The sequence below is a fragment of the Chiloscyllium punctatum genome, chromosome 8 (genome assembly GCF_047496795.1).
Source record: "Chiloscyllium punctatum isolate Juve2018m chromosome 8, sChiPun1.3, whole genome shotgun sequence".
NCBI classification, from domain to species: domain Eukaryota; kingdom Metazoa; phylum Chordata; class Chondrichthyes; order Orectolobiformes; family Hemiscylliidae; genus Chiloscyllium; species Chiloscyllium punctatum.
In genome coordinates this window covers 91669769-91684779 of record NC_092746.1, presented here as the reverse complement: position 1 = coordinate 91684779, position 15011 = coordinate 91669769, and the positions used below count along the sequence as shown (strand labels likewise).

Here is a 15011-nt window from a genome sequence, read left to right as displayed (position 1 = left end):
CCCTTGACATTGAATGGAGTTACCATCACTGAATGCCCCACTATCAACATTTTGAGGGTGACCATTGACCAGAAACTTAATGGGATTCGTCACACAAACACAATGGCTATGAGAGGCTAGGGATACTCCAGCAAGTAACTCAAGATTACTAGAGGTTTGAGCTCTTGAACCTGTTTCTAGGCCAAAAAAAGTGCCATCAAATTTAAGTATGAATGGCAGCTGGAAATCTAGGTGGCCAGGCCCAATGATGAAACAAGCTGCTGACTCATTGACTGTACCTCTGTATTTTACTGATAAAGTCCCTTGAGGTATTTGTTGCCTTCTTGAATGAACCTTCTCCATTTTGTTTTGTCACAAGCCTGGATCTTTCATAAGTTGGTGAGGATGATTTGATTCCTTACTGGGTGCTTTGAAGACATCCCTAAGGTATCTATATTGTCATCCTGGTAGTCCTCTGCTGTGACCAAGTTCTGAGCAGAGCAGTTGCTTTGGGAGCCTGATGTCAGATAAGCGAACAGCAATGTTTAGGTTCAGCAGAGCTGCTTTTGAGCGATTAGCAACTCGACACTGAACATATTGGTTTGGAAGAAGTTCTGCTATTTTAATAGGTTAATTCCAGATAACTTTCTATAAAGATGCAAATCTTTGTTGTTAACCACACTCCTAGGTTATGAAAATTATCAGATTGAAGTGCCTTGGCAGGATGTCAAAGAAAGTTTTCTGATGGCATATAAAGTAGATTTCTAAATGGTGTCATATGAAGACCACCCAACAATGTTAAGGCAGCTCCATGGCAACAAAATGTTCTCAGAATGAGGTAGTTTAATTTAGCCGTCTTGTTGAAAGCCTCTTGCAAGGTTTGAAATTGGTCCTTCTGAGTGGTCTGGAACGATGCAGTGTTTTATAATCGAATATACACAGTGAGTGAACTTGTCAGTGGTAAGCTGCTTGTACTAAACCTGAGTCCCCACAGTCGACTGATAGAGTCAGATAGCAAAAGCTGGAAGGTATCTTTCTGCAACTTGAAGTCAGTGGCTGAGATTCTTGAAGCTTCCATTGAAAAGAGATACATACAGAGTTTCTCCAGTAGGTCGCAATTCCTGTAGGTTAATTTGCAACAGTCATTGTTTAGGCAAATTGGAAAAGGCACAGTTACGTGTAATCGGAGCTGGCTGTATATCTCCGAGCTTGGATACGATGATTGGATTCTGTTTTGAAATTTCAATTGTGAAGTAGACCTTAATTTTCTATTTGAATTAATAGCCATAAAAACTGAGGAGTAGAAGCAATATAAACTATATGATATAAATTAAAGGGAAAAGAGGACCTGCGAGACCTGAAGGTTCATGTACATTAATATTGGAAAGTGGGAGAACAGGTTAATAACGTTGCATTGAAACATATGAAATTCTGATTGTTATGAACAGAAACATAGAGTTGGATTTTTACATCCCTAAAAACTCAGGAGTGGATCCTACAATCAGCAAAATGGAGACCATGGAGATGGAACTTTGAAATTTTTCTCAACAAGTGCCCCACATGAATTTCCCATAGACAGGAAGAGGTTAGTGTTAGGATCAGGTTCTGACCTCTCACATATGGCCAATGATATTGGTTCACCAATGACAAGCCTAAGGTCCCACAATATTTTCATTATAGAACCCACACAGTGTGGAAACAGGCCAGTCAGCCCAACAAGTCCACACCAACCGTCCGAAGAGCATTCCACCTAGACCCCTCCCCCTACCCCATCCCTGTAACCTTGCATTTCCCATGGCTGATGCACCTAATCTACACATGTCTGAACACTGTGGGCAATTTAGCATGGCTAATCCAGCTAACTTGCACATCTTTCGACTGTAGGAGGAAACTGGAGCACCTGATGAAACCCACGGAGACACAGGAAGAATGTGCAAACTTAGGTTGGCCGAGTTTTGAAAACAATTTTGGAAAATCCATCAGTTCAGAGATTTCAGGAACCATGACGGAAATCAGGTGAGGGGTCGGGAATATTCTGACAAGTAAATATCAAATGTTTTGACAACTTCAAACATGTACATTGCTTTTTGTGCTAATCAGGACACATAGAAGAATCCCTTGCAAACAATCTCAACAAGTTATACTCAAGGAGAAAGGCATGTCGAATCACTGACATGTTGACTCAGAGTGGCTAAGGTGTTGCCATGGAGAAAGCAATGGGGAACTGCAGCTGCATCTAGATCCTAGTACTTCAAAAATTGCTCAAGGCTCCAACATATTCCTTTTATTTGCCAAGTATATGTTGCTTTGAACAAGCATTCATCAGGCATGTTGTGAGTTCAATTAGCAATCTTAAACTGTGTGTTAATGCAGCTATTTGTGCACTCAGGATTATTTAGCAAGGGATGTTGTATCAAACAATGGAAGTTTTGGTTTGGGATTTGCATACACCCATTGGTTTGGTATGGTCTGCCCTCTGCTTATTACAGGCAAATGAAAGGACATGTTACTTAATTTGATCAGCCATTCATTAAGCTGTACCATCCACACTGCACTGGCTCTGAAAATCATCGTGAACATTGCTCAGTTGTCTGTTAGGCATAACGTCTGTACAGAATTATAGCAGCATCCTATTCGTGGAAACTATGCAAGTAGAGTCCCTGCATAGTAGCAAAAGGTCAACTGTTAGATATGATCTGTGATTGGGCACAACTTTCACTAATAGCAGCACTGATAACCAGCTTAAGATGGTCACTACGTTTATGCTTTCTAGAATTGAGTTACATTCATATCCAGTGATCCTTCTCTTCAAACAAAAGGAATGTTTTGTTTCAATCATGACATAGTTATTGCGTACCTCAGAAGCCTGTGGCACATATAGTTTTTGGTTACTTTCTCCATGGAAAATCCTCAATTAATCAGAACTGATTTTTCAACCAGTTAACACTACTTTTTCTGTAGCATAACTTGTGACTGATATTTGGCATTTGTATTAATGAGTGGAAGATGAAGAACTTCAGTAATATGTCTCTCTTTTCAGCAATATTCAAACTCAGTACAATTCAGTGGAAGTTCCCAGATAGAATCCCTAACAATGCAGAAAGAAGCCATTCAATGAGTCAGCATCAACTCTCTGAAGGACAACCCACCCAGACTAATACCTCCCCACAATCTCTATATTTCACTGGCTAATCCATTCAGCCTGCACATTACTCTGGGGCAATTTAGCATGGCTAATCAGCCTAACCTGCACACTTTAGACTGTGGAGGAAATCAGAGTAACCAATAGACACTGGGAGAACGCGCGAACTTCACACAGTCAGCCAAGGCTGGAATCAAACCCAATCCATGGTGCTGTGAGACAGCACTGCTAATCACTGAGCCACAGTGCTCTCCCTCACATTTTCAGTCAAGAAAGGAGGAGATAGAAAATTGTGAAGTACAGGCCAGTTAGCCTGAAATCAGTCCTCATGAAATGCTGGAATCTAATGAATACTTAAAATTTGATTTGATTTATTATTGTCACATGCACCAGTGCAAAGTTTTGTTTGCATGCAGTACAGTCCCAGCTAAGGATGTCTTACACAGCCCCTAGAAAATCATAGTATGAACAGATGAATTCAACATGATTTTCTGACAGAGTAATTGTGTTTGACAAATGTATTTTTAGAGGATTTATCTAGTAATGGGGAACCAAAGATATGGAATATCTAGCTTTCAAAAAGTGTTTGGTAAGGTAACAAAAAATGGAAACAGGGAAGGTAAGGGCTCTTGGATTTCGGGGTAATATATTGACATGGATTGAAGATTGGTTAATGAACAGGAAACAGAGTAAGCATGAATATTCTAGGTCGATAGGCTGTGACAAGTGGAGTGCTGGGGTCTGTGATGGGGGCCTTGGCTATTTACGATCTATATAACAATTTAAGCATGAGCCAAGGTCTTCCACACAGGATTGTAAACCCTATTTTTCAAACCCATCAGCCAAAGCAATATCCACTCACTCTGATATTGCTGAGTGATCTCCCAATGAAGGATTCTTTAGAACTGACTCAGTAGATCCTTGGAGGGAGCAGCTCAGAGAATCTGAACTGAAGCTATATCCCATTTTGATGGCACTCAGTTCCATATTCCAATAAGCTCCTAATGTTTTCTTGAGGAATTACAGAGACAAGATAAGTTTGCAAGGAGCTAGGGCACGTAAAGTAGTCCCACCGAGAGTCAGTAGACTCCCGACAGAGTCAGGAGCCAAGGCTACATCTGCTAGGTTTGCCACACTCTTCAGGTGGAAGAAGACCAAAGATTTTTTGGCTTCTTTCTCTGTGCAGCGTAATTCACAGTTATCAAATCTTTGGTACAGGCTGACGACATACAGTACACTAGTTGACAGCAGATGGTGGGAATTTAGAAATCTGAAGAATCAAACCAGCTCATGGGATCTGGAGGACACATTATATGTATATATAAAACAGCAGTGGAAATGAAATCAAAGCTCATCTCAAGGTTCATATGGTGGTAATAAACGTGATTAATCTTCCTACATGCAGTGTATAATCTGATCCTTCGATTCTACTGCCACCATCTTGCTGTACTTGATTGAACTGATACTTTCTTGATAGATTCCAAATAAGTCATAAACTGAAATAGTGTTTAAAGTGTCATCTGATCCATGATATTAAATGACAGCCTCCAGCGTCATGCCCAATATGATTTGTTCCATTGGAAATTGCTGTTCATTTATTCATCATTATTAATACTTTTCAGACCATTTTTAGATTTCCACACTGTCAGCAGAATGATTATCACAAAGAGTCTCGCTTTCAGATCGACTAGAAGTAATTACAGGGATTACATAATGTATGAAATGTATCTGTGTGCTTGATTCAAAAAGGATTGTATATTTAAAGTATTCTCCAAAGATAAAACAACTGTGATTGTACTTATACATCATCCCTAGAATAGAGAGAATTCAAAATGAAATTACATTTTTCATCCCACCCTTATTAATATCAAGGCCTCTGGAAAGGTTTATTTATGGAGATGAAGGTTAGAAATTCCTTTCTTCACTGCAGATGTATCCCTTCTGTTCCTCCCACAGCATGCAGCTTGTAGGATCTTTTTGAATGAGCCAAATTCATTAAAGGAAGCAGATCTAAGGACAGGACACACACAGAGAATATTGTTCGTACGTATCAGTCTCTCAATTTAAGTTGTAATTTGGTGAAGAGACCCAAATACACAGGGTGGAATTTTCAATCCTTAGCCCTGCTGAAAAGACATGGCCAATTGCAGGTTGGAAATGCAAATGATGAAGACAGAGCATCATCATTCCAGAATTGTAGAATCCCTACTTTGTGGAAGCAAGCCATTCAGCCCATTGAGTCCACAGTTCCCTTCCGAAGAGCATCCCATCATCAACCTTATCGCTGTAAGCCCACATTTTTCATGGTTAATCCACCCAACCTGCACATCCCTAGACACTATGGGCAATTCAGTTCAACCAGTCTACTAACCTGTACATCTTTGGACTGTGGGAGGGAACCGGAGCACCCGGAGGGTACCCACAAAGACAAGAGGGATGAATGTGCAAACTCTACACAGATCGTCACCCAAGGATGGAATTGAAGCCAGTTTGCTGCTGCTGTGAGGCAGCTGTGCTAAACACTGAGCCAGTGTGCTGCCCAATTCGGTTTCCATGTTTCTTCATCAATCAAGAGACCAGGCCAAGACTGCTCAGCCTGACCTCTTTCCCAAGGTCTGCAAAGATCTGAGGTGAGGTGATGTTTCCTAAGGCCAGGAAGAAGAGAGTAGCCTCTCTATCTGATCAGGTGTGGATGGATGAGCTGAGGAGGTCAGCAGCAGCAGTGTGGCCTGTCCCACCTGGATACTTTGTACCAAGGATCCAAAGTGTTTCACATCAAAACATTGCATTTACTTACTCTGTTTAAGGACAGATGAAAATCTTGGGAGGAGGAATTGCCATAAGGGTCATCAGGTCTGCTGTGTCCGGCGATCATTGGCAATTTTTGTCCCAATTATGGGGCAGGAGCTGAGGCAGACATGAGGGTAATTTCATGTTGGCAGTTAGTGTGCCAGTTTACCAGCACTGTCCATCTTTACTAGAGGTTGGATTGGGGCAGAATCAAGACATTAGAAGGTATGTTAAAGCAATTCATGAATCAAACTGGAAAATTCCAGTTACCTAACGGGTCCCATGCAGTGTTAGAAGCTTTGCAGCTACCTCTATGCAATGGTGCAGCAAGGGTCCAGATTGACCTGGAGGCATTACCCATTCCACTTGCTGAGCCACAGCTGTAACTGTTGGCTGCCCTATGCAGGGAACCCCTCTCCAGAATGGTGGTCTGGCACCTCTGGCTGTATTCCTTAAAGTGTTCAAACTGCTGAGATGGTTCTTCAAGATGAAAGCACCCTCTCTCTCTCCCTTACCTACATTGGAAGGCTACAGCTACTTTCTGCTTTAAGGGCCATCTACATTCCTTCCAGTTTTGAGAGACCTCTGCCATTTCTTGACCAATCTGGGCAAAATCATCAGGTGACTTTTCCAAACAGCTTATGGGATGGAACCTCCTTTTGATGCCAATGTCAGGACTCTGATCCAGAAAGCAAAATCCTTCCCAATAGCTAGGGGTTTCCTTGCTGTTGCCTCACCTCTTCCTGCATGGCTTTGCAATGTATACATCTATTCTATCATGTGGTGCTATGTCACACCATTGGAATGTCATCACTGTATAACATGTGACCTGAAAGTATAAAAATCTCATACTCCATCTTACCTTCATATCAATTGAAGTATGACATGCGACTAAATATATGCTCAATGCTGCTTTACTGTAATCTAATATCTGTAACAATATCATAAAAGTTAATTTATAGTTAAATTAATAAATATCTGTTGGATTCTTCAATACCACAATTTCTGTGTCCTGTTTTTTATGCTATGAGGGATAACTTTGCTGCATCAGATAAAAGCCTTTATAATAAAAACAAAATACTGTGGATGCTGGAAATTTGAAATAAAGACAGATAAAATATCTTGGTGGAGGCAAAATCATATCATTTCATGGAATGTCTTCCCAAATGTGTATGGATTCCTTTGAGGAATATTGATTTCCTTCATGAATGCTGCCTAGAAATGAATAACTCTTTATCTCATCATTTCTAAGCTGTTTGCCAACTTCCAATTACAAGCCCCTCATTTGTCACTCAAGGTGAAAGCTGTCGTTTTGAACCCTACAAATATAGCTGATTAATTAAAGAAGATTAGCAACAAAGCAACAGAAAAACTTCAATCTTCCATTCCTTGTAAAGGGTTCCATTCACATTCATGGGTAGTCGAATGATTTTTTTAGAATATAAAAGGTGCTCGCCTGGGATTATTCTGAAGGTTATATTGTTCTCATTGTGTTTTTTCTTTTAACTTAAGCCAGCAGACTGATCAAAAAATGTCAGCTTTTCCAGCTGAGTACCACTCAGAGGAGATGGGTGGCTGTAATGAAACCTGCAGAAACCCCACGGAGCAATTCAATGAGGCAGCTAATAAATATCTGAGACAGAGCACCCCTGACTGACCTGCTGAAAGTCTTTGCTGGACCACTCGTGAAACCAAACCCAGAAACCTGACAAACTGGACAAGGTCCTGCAGGTAGAAACTTGTCAGAAAGGAGGTGGGGCATATGGAGTATACAAAGCCAAGAAAGCCACTCAAGCAGAACAGAAACAAACTGACTGGCTGGCTCAGGAGCTTAGAAAGGGAGTAACAATGTCATTAGCACAGTAGCTGTTTCAGTAGCAGTCTATGAGATGTGGGAGACAGGTCTAAAGAACAGAACATCTTTAAGAAGTTGCTAAGATCCAGGGCTTGCCGTTCAGTACACCAGTCACGAAAATGGCACGTATCAAAAACTCACATCTGGACTACAGACGCTGCCAACCTCCTGTGAATTATTCATCTGTTGCTCTGCTCATGAAATCCCACACCAATCAGGACAATCAGTAACCACAACAGTTTCACACACTGTAGCACATCTGGCTTCTTCCTTTCCGCACATCTCTGGCTAGCCTTGGCCACAGATGGGAAAAGGAAAACTCACTGACAACCATGGCGTCAGTCTTCAAGGCACCTTATCTCGAGCTTTCAGGGGGTTGAGTATTAGCACTGGTGGACTGCTTAAGCCATTGGAGACGTTTTTGAAAGGAACTCTCCACAGGCTTGCTAGCTGCCTCCTTACAGATACGCATTCTGGTTACAAATCAGAAGTACTGTAATGAGTCACATACTGGGTTTTCTTTAATGACAGACATATCTGAATCATTTGCATCATAAGCAAAATAAGCAGCTTCTAAGTCTTAAACACTGAAAAGATTAGCTTTGCAGCTATTGGCAAGAGCAGTTCAAAGACATAAGAAAAGCTGTCTCTGATATCTTTAGTAACTTTCTGCTCTTGCAGACTATTATTTAATATCCACAGTCATATTAAATCATTTTAGTCAAAGTTTAAAAAAAATTATGATAAAGCACAACTGTAAGATTCTGAAAAGGTTCCGGATCTAAAATAAAAGACATCTCTGTGCTTACTTTAAATAGCAAAATATTAGTTGAAGTTTAAATTACCCAGTAAACTTGTGAGGGCAAAGGATTACCATCCCAGTTACTGTAGTTTCAGTTTGACAAGACAATCCAGACTCACTCAAACTCCTGCCTGCATTTGCAGAAACACTTCAAATGCATGTGGATTAATCTCAATGCAATTTGACTGCTGGTTTCCTGATGTAAACAGAACAGGGTCACTTACTTATTCGAGCTCATCTCGAGCCCTGGCTGCCTGCTTGCTGTGCTTGGGTACGGTAATAAAACACTGCATGAAGCAACTGCTGAGCATGCTCAGTGGAGACAACCATTCATAAAAGGAATTGTGGCTGTATTTGCTGCTCTCACCAGTTCAGTATCTCTGAAGTGGCGCAAAAGCTGACAGAAACGACATTTAGCTGATGGTATTTTCCTCTCCTCTCTGTACCTTTCATCCTTCACTTAAAATTAAAGCAGTGCTTCCTCTGACAGGACAAATTGCAGGATCTAGTGTAACACAGCTTCATTATCACATCACAAAATACTTAAGGCACATGAAATAGCTTACCCAAGAGGATTAGTATTTAAATGCCACTCTGGGGCTATCTCACTTATAAACCAGGGACTTTCAAGATTCAATGCACATACAGTGAGAGTTACTTCAGAAATTTTATTTGGGATTTTAGATGGAGCCAATACAAGATATCAACTTGCATTTGCTGAGAATTGGAGTAAAAATCGGGCAGGGCTCTCTTTCCTATTCAGCCCTGAGGTGAGCTTCAGAAAATTCAGTACAGCAGTGAAAACTGACCGATACTTCCACACCAACATCAGCTGCCTCCACTTCCACTGTCACTAGTACTGAAACCCTCATCAATGTTTGCATCATTGTTTCGAGTTGATTTCACCAGTATCCTCTGGCCTTCTAATCTGTCCTGCATCCAAATATCAACTTCATTAGAATTTTACCACTTATATTTCACCCTTTGTCTATTTTCAAGCACATCCTCATCAACCTTCAAGGCTGATTCCTCCTCTGTGTTTTCTCGTTCAGTAAAAAGTGCTGGAAGGGCGCATTGCTGTTTATGTAGCATCCAGCAACTTTGGGTGGAAATTGGGGAATTACACTTCATTGTGATGTTCCATGGTCAAATAGCCTGTTAGATTCACCAGGAAGGCTCATGCTTGAAGAAAGACCAGTCAAGCCAGCTGCTGAAGAGCTACCAATACCCAGGGAACTTTGCACAAGCAAGGGCCAGTGTTTCAAGAAAGGAAAGACTTGCTTTATGTAAAGCCTCCCCATGACTACACAATATATTAAACCGCCTGACAACTTATAACGCAAAGTGTAGCCATTGTTGTTGGCACCGTCTGATGAACTTATTCCATAGCTGCTGTCAGAACCATGGGTGGATTGAGAACTGACGTGGTGAAGGACCCAACTTTGTTGAGATCCTTCAACAGACTGCCTTCATTTTCTGTTACCAATTGAGGTGATGGAATGGCCAGCCTATTCTAAAGAAGGAGGGATTCCTGATCAGAGGGAGCGGAGCTGGGATGACAATGAATCACTGGGATATGGCTTCTCAGGCTACAGCAACCACAGGACTGGAAGGGAGACTTTGGAAAGTTCACACCAAAACTCTGTCAGTCTCTCTTTCTCTCTCTCTCTCTCACCTCCACCTCTCTCCCTCTCCCTCTCTCACACTTATCTGGAGGTGCTGCTGTTGTTCCTGAGCGGCTGCAATCTCTTTCAAGGACACGAAGAAGGGAAGGAACAAGTTCTCCAAATGGTGAAGATAGAGGCAGCAGAGGAAGTCAGGGGCTGGAGTGTGGCATATTCCAAACCACTGTCGATTCATCCCCACCTGATCGACTGTGAAGGGCATATTGCTTTGGAGGCTGTAGATCTCAGTAGCAATCTACTCAGAGAACTTGGTCCTCCTCAAGCACTAGTACTCAAGCAGATCTTCTGTCGACCTTGTGTTAGAGGGCTCACATCCTTCCATCTGGATCTCAGTGTCCAACCCCTTTGTAGGGGCTGAGGAGATGGCACCTGCTGCTGGTGTTGCTGTACCTAGTGTTCTTCATCAGGTGAGCAAGGTCAAGCTGGAGAATCTGCTCCAATGTCATGCAGAGGACTGGCAGCAGCACAGTTGCAGGGAATGAAGAGCTCGGCTTGTCAAGTGCTTTCCAAACAATTGCCAATCACCCTTTAAGTACTGAAAGCGCTTACTGTCATTACTGCAGCTCTTCAATTTCACCGGTGAAACCCTTCCCAGCCACTGCAGAAACACTTACTGCTGTGCACTTACCTCAGTGAGTTGCCAACAGATCATTAGGCCATAAGTTATAGGAGCAGAATTAGGCCATTCTGCCTATCAAGTCTGCTCTGCCATTCAATCATGGCTGATATGTGTCTCAGCCCGATTATCCAGCTTCCTTCCTGTAAGTCTTGATCCCCTTACTAATCAAGAACCTATCTATTTCTATCTTAAATACACTCAATGACTTGGCTTCTGCAGCCCTCTGTGGCAATGTGTTCCACAGATTAACCACCCTCTAGCTGAAGAAATTCCTCCCCATGTCAGTTCTAAAGAGTCACTCCCTTCATTTTGTGGCTGTGCCCTCAGATCCTAGTCTGTCCTACTCATTGAAACATTTTCTCCACATCCACTCAGTCCAGGACACTCAGTATTTGGTAAATTTCAAGCAGATCCCCCCTCATCCTTCTAAACTCTTCAAGTACAGACCCAAAATCTTCACAGAAAAAGCCTTTCATTCCCGACATCATTCTTAAAAACCTTCTCTGGACCCCCTCCAATGCCAGCACATCCCTTCTTATATACAGGATCCAAAACTTTTCACAATATTCCAAATGTGGTCTGGCCAGAGCTTTATACAGCCTCAGCAGTACATTCCTGCTTATCTCATCTTCTTAAAGTGAATGCCAACATTACATGCGCCTTCCTAACTCCCAACTGAACCTGCATGTTAACCTTAAGAGAATCCTGAACTAGGACTCCTAAGTACTTTTGTGCTTCAGACTTCTGAAGTATTTTCCCATTTAGAAAATAGTCTACATCTCTATTCTTCCTACCAAATTGCATAACCTCACACTTTCGCACATTGTATTCTATCTGCCACTTCTTTGCCCACCCTCCTAGTCTGTCCAAGTGTGTCTGCAGCTGCTCACTTACCAACACAACCTGTCCCCCACCTACCTTTGTGACATTTCTTAGCTTAGCAACAATGTCCTCAGTTCCTTCATCAAGATCATCAATGTATAATAAAAATAGCTGTGGTCCCAACAATGACCACTGCAGTACTGCACAAGTCACTGGCTGCCATCCTGAAAAAGACTCCTTTACCACTGCTCTGTTTTTTTGCCAGGCAGCCAATCCTTTATCCATGTCAGTACCTTACCCATAACACCATGGACTCTTATCTTATTTAGAAGCCTCCTGTGTGGCATGCTGTAAAAGGCCTTCTGGAAATCTAAATAGATCACGTCCACTGGCTCTCTTTTGCCTAACTTGCTTGTTAACTACTCAAAGAATTCTAACAGATTTGTCAGGCATGATCTCCCTTTTACGATGTTGTGCTGATTCAGCCCTATTTTACCATGGACTTCCATCCTTAATTAGTGTGAATGGAAGGTTTGAGTTATGAAGAGAGGTTTGGTAGGTTGGGACGTTTTACATTGGATCATAAAAGGTTGAGGGGTGATCCTAATGGGGTTTATAAAATCATGAGGGCTGTAGACAAGGTGGATAGGAGGGGTCTTTTCCCTAGGGTGGGGATGTTCAAAACTAAAGAGGGATATCTTTATAGAGGGTTGTTACATGTGTCATTTTCCAGTGCTCTGGCTCCAGTGATTAATAGAATATAGAACATAGAAGATAGAAAGTACAGCACAGAACAGGCCCTTTGGCCCATGATGTTATGCCGATGGCTAATCCTAATGTTAAAGTAAATAACTTAACCTACACACCCCTCAATTCACTGCTATCCATGTGCATGTCCAGCAGTCGCTTAAATGTCCCTAATGACTCTGCTTCCATCACCACCTTTGGCAACGCATTCCATGCATTCACAACTCTGCACAAAGAACCTTCCTCATGGGCCAAAGGGCCTGTTCTGTGCTGTACCTTCTATCTTCTATGTTTTGTATTCTATTAATCACTGGAGCCAGAGCACTGGAAAATGACACATGTCACAACCCTCTATAAAGATATCCCTCCTTAATGTTGAACATCCCCACCCTAGGGAAAAGACCCCTCCTATCCCCTCCTCTACCTTTCTCCTAATATCTTAAAACTATGGCCCCCTCATACCAGTCAATCCTGCCCTGGGGAAAAGTCTCTGGCTATTGACTCTATCTATTCCTCTTATTATCTTGTATACCTCAATCAGGTCACCTCTCTTCCTCCTTCTCTCCAGAGAGAATGGTCCGAGCTTATTCAACCTCTCTTCATATGGCAAGCCCTCCAGTCCAGGCAGCATCCTGGTAAAACTTCTGTGCACCCTCCCCAAAGCCTCTGTATCTTTCCTATAGTAAGGCAACCAAAACTGGACACAATATTCCAAGTGTGGTCTCACCAGGGACTTGTAGAGCTGCAGCAAAACCTCGCAGCTCTTAAACTCGATCCCCCTGTTAATGAATGCCAAAACATCATATGTTTTCTTAACAACCTTATCCACTTGGGTGGCAACTTTGAGGGATCTATGTACTTGCACACCAAGATCCTTCTGTTCCTTCACACTGCCAAGAATCCTGTCTTTAATCCTATATTCAACATTCGAGTTCGACCTTCCAAAATGCATCACTTCACATTTATCCAGGTTGAACTCCATCTGCCATTTCTCAGCCCATCTCTGCATCCTGTCCATGTCGCGCTGTAGCCTGCAATAGCTCTCGATACTATCAACGGCACCTCCAACCTTTGTGTCATCTGCAAATTTACTAACCTGCCCCTCAACTTCCTCATCCAAGTCACTTATAAAAACTACAAAGAGCAGAGGCCCAAGAACAGAGTCCCGCGGGACCCCACTCACCACTGACCTCCAGGCAGAATACTTTCCATCTACAACCACTCTCTGCCTTCTGTCAGCCAACCAATTCTGAATCCAGACAGCCAAATCTCCCTGTATCCCATATCTCTTGACTTTATGAATGAGCTTACCATGGGAACCTTATCAAATGCCTTGCTGAAGCTCATATTCACCACATCCACTGTTCGACCTTCATTGACCTGTCTTGTCACCTCCTCAAAGAACTCAATAAGATTTGTGAGACATGACCTGCCCCTCACAAAGCCGTACTGACTGCCTTTAATCACGCTATGCTTTTCCAAATAGTCATAAATCCTATCCCTCAGAATTCTTTCCAAAACTTTGCTGACCACAGACGTAAGACTGACTGATCTGTAAGTGCCAGCATTTCCCTATTACCCTTCTTGAAAAGAGGAACAACATTCGCCTCCTTCCAATCCACTGGGACGACTCCTGTGGAGAGTGAGGAGGCAAAGATCTTTGCAAGTGGCAAATCTAATCTGGCCCTGGGGACTTATCAATCTTAATGTTTTCCAAAATTTCCAGCACGTCAACTTCATCAATCTTGATCTGTTCAAGCCGGTATCTGAGCTCCTCAAAGTTCTCATTTACAACAAGCTCCCTTTTCTTAGTGAAAATCGAAGCAAAAAACTCATTTAGGGCTTCCCCCATCTGCTCAGACTCTACGCACAAGTTCCCTCTGCTATCCTTAATCAGCCCTATCTTCTCCCTGATCATTCTCTTATTCCTCATGTATAAGTAAAATGCATTTGGGTTCTCCCTAATCCTTCCTGCCAAGCCTTTTTTGTGCCCCCTCCTGGCTCTCCTCAGTCCAATTCTGAGCTCCTTCCTAGAAAGCCTGTAATCCTCTAAAGCTGTGCTAGACCCTTGCATCCTCCACCTTACGTAAGCTGCCTTCTTCCTTTTGACGAGAAGCTCCTCTGTTCTCGTCATCCAAGGTTCCTTAATCTTACCCCTTCTTACCTGACTCAGAGGAACAAATTCGCGCATCACTCGCAACAACTGCTCCTTAAATAGTCTCCACATGTCTCTTATGCCCTTTCTGTGGAACAATTGCTCCCAGTGTGTACTTCCCAACTCCTGTCTGATAGCGTCATAATTTCATTTTCCCCAATTAAATATCTTCCCTCAGTAACTGCTCCTTTCCCTCTCTAAGGCTATGGAGAATGTGAGGCAGTTGTGATCACTGTCACCAAAGTGTTCTCCCACCGTGAGATCTGATACCTGTCCTGGCTCATTGCCGAGCACCAAATCCAAAATGACCCCTCCCCTTGTCGGTCTGACTACCTACTGAGTAAGGAAACCCTCCTGAACACACCTGACAAAAACGACTCCATCCAAACCATCTGCACCAAGGAGGTTCCAGTCT

The 15011-nt window shown here is 42.5% G+C and overlaps 1 protein-coding gene across 6 annotated transcripts in view; it reads right to left on the bottom strand.

Annotated features, from left to right (window-relative positions):
* The window catches only part of jcada (junctional cadherin 5 associated a), a 220618-nt gene that overhangs the window by 114632 nt on the left and 90975 nt on the right, over positions 1-15011 (bottom strand). Inside the window, exon 1 of one of the 6 annotated variants that reach the window (XM_072576055.1) lies at positions 8793-8850. The exons of 4 other annotated variants lie outside the window; for them this stretch is intronic. The gene's annotated coding sequence lies outside the window, so the exon portion shown is untranslated. Of the gene's footprint in view, positions 1-8611; positions 8632-8792; positions 8851-15011 lie in introns of those variants that run through there. One more of the 6 variants, XM_072576059.1, reaches the window with a different exon arrangement.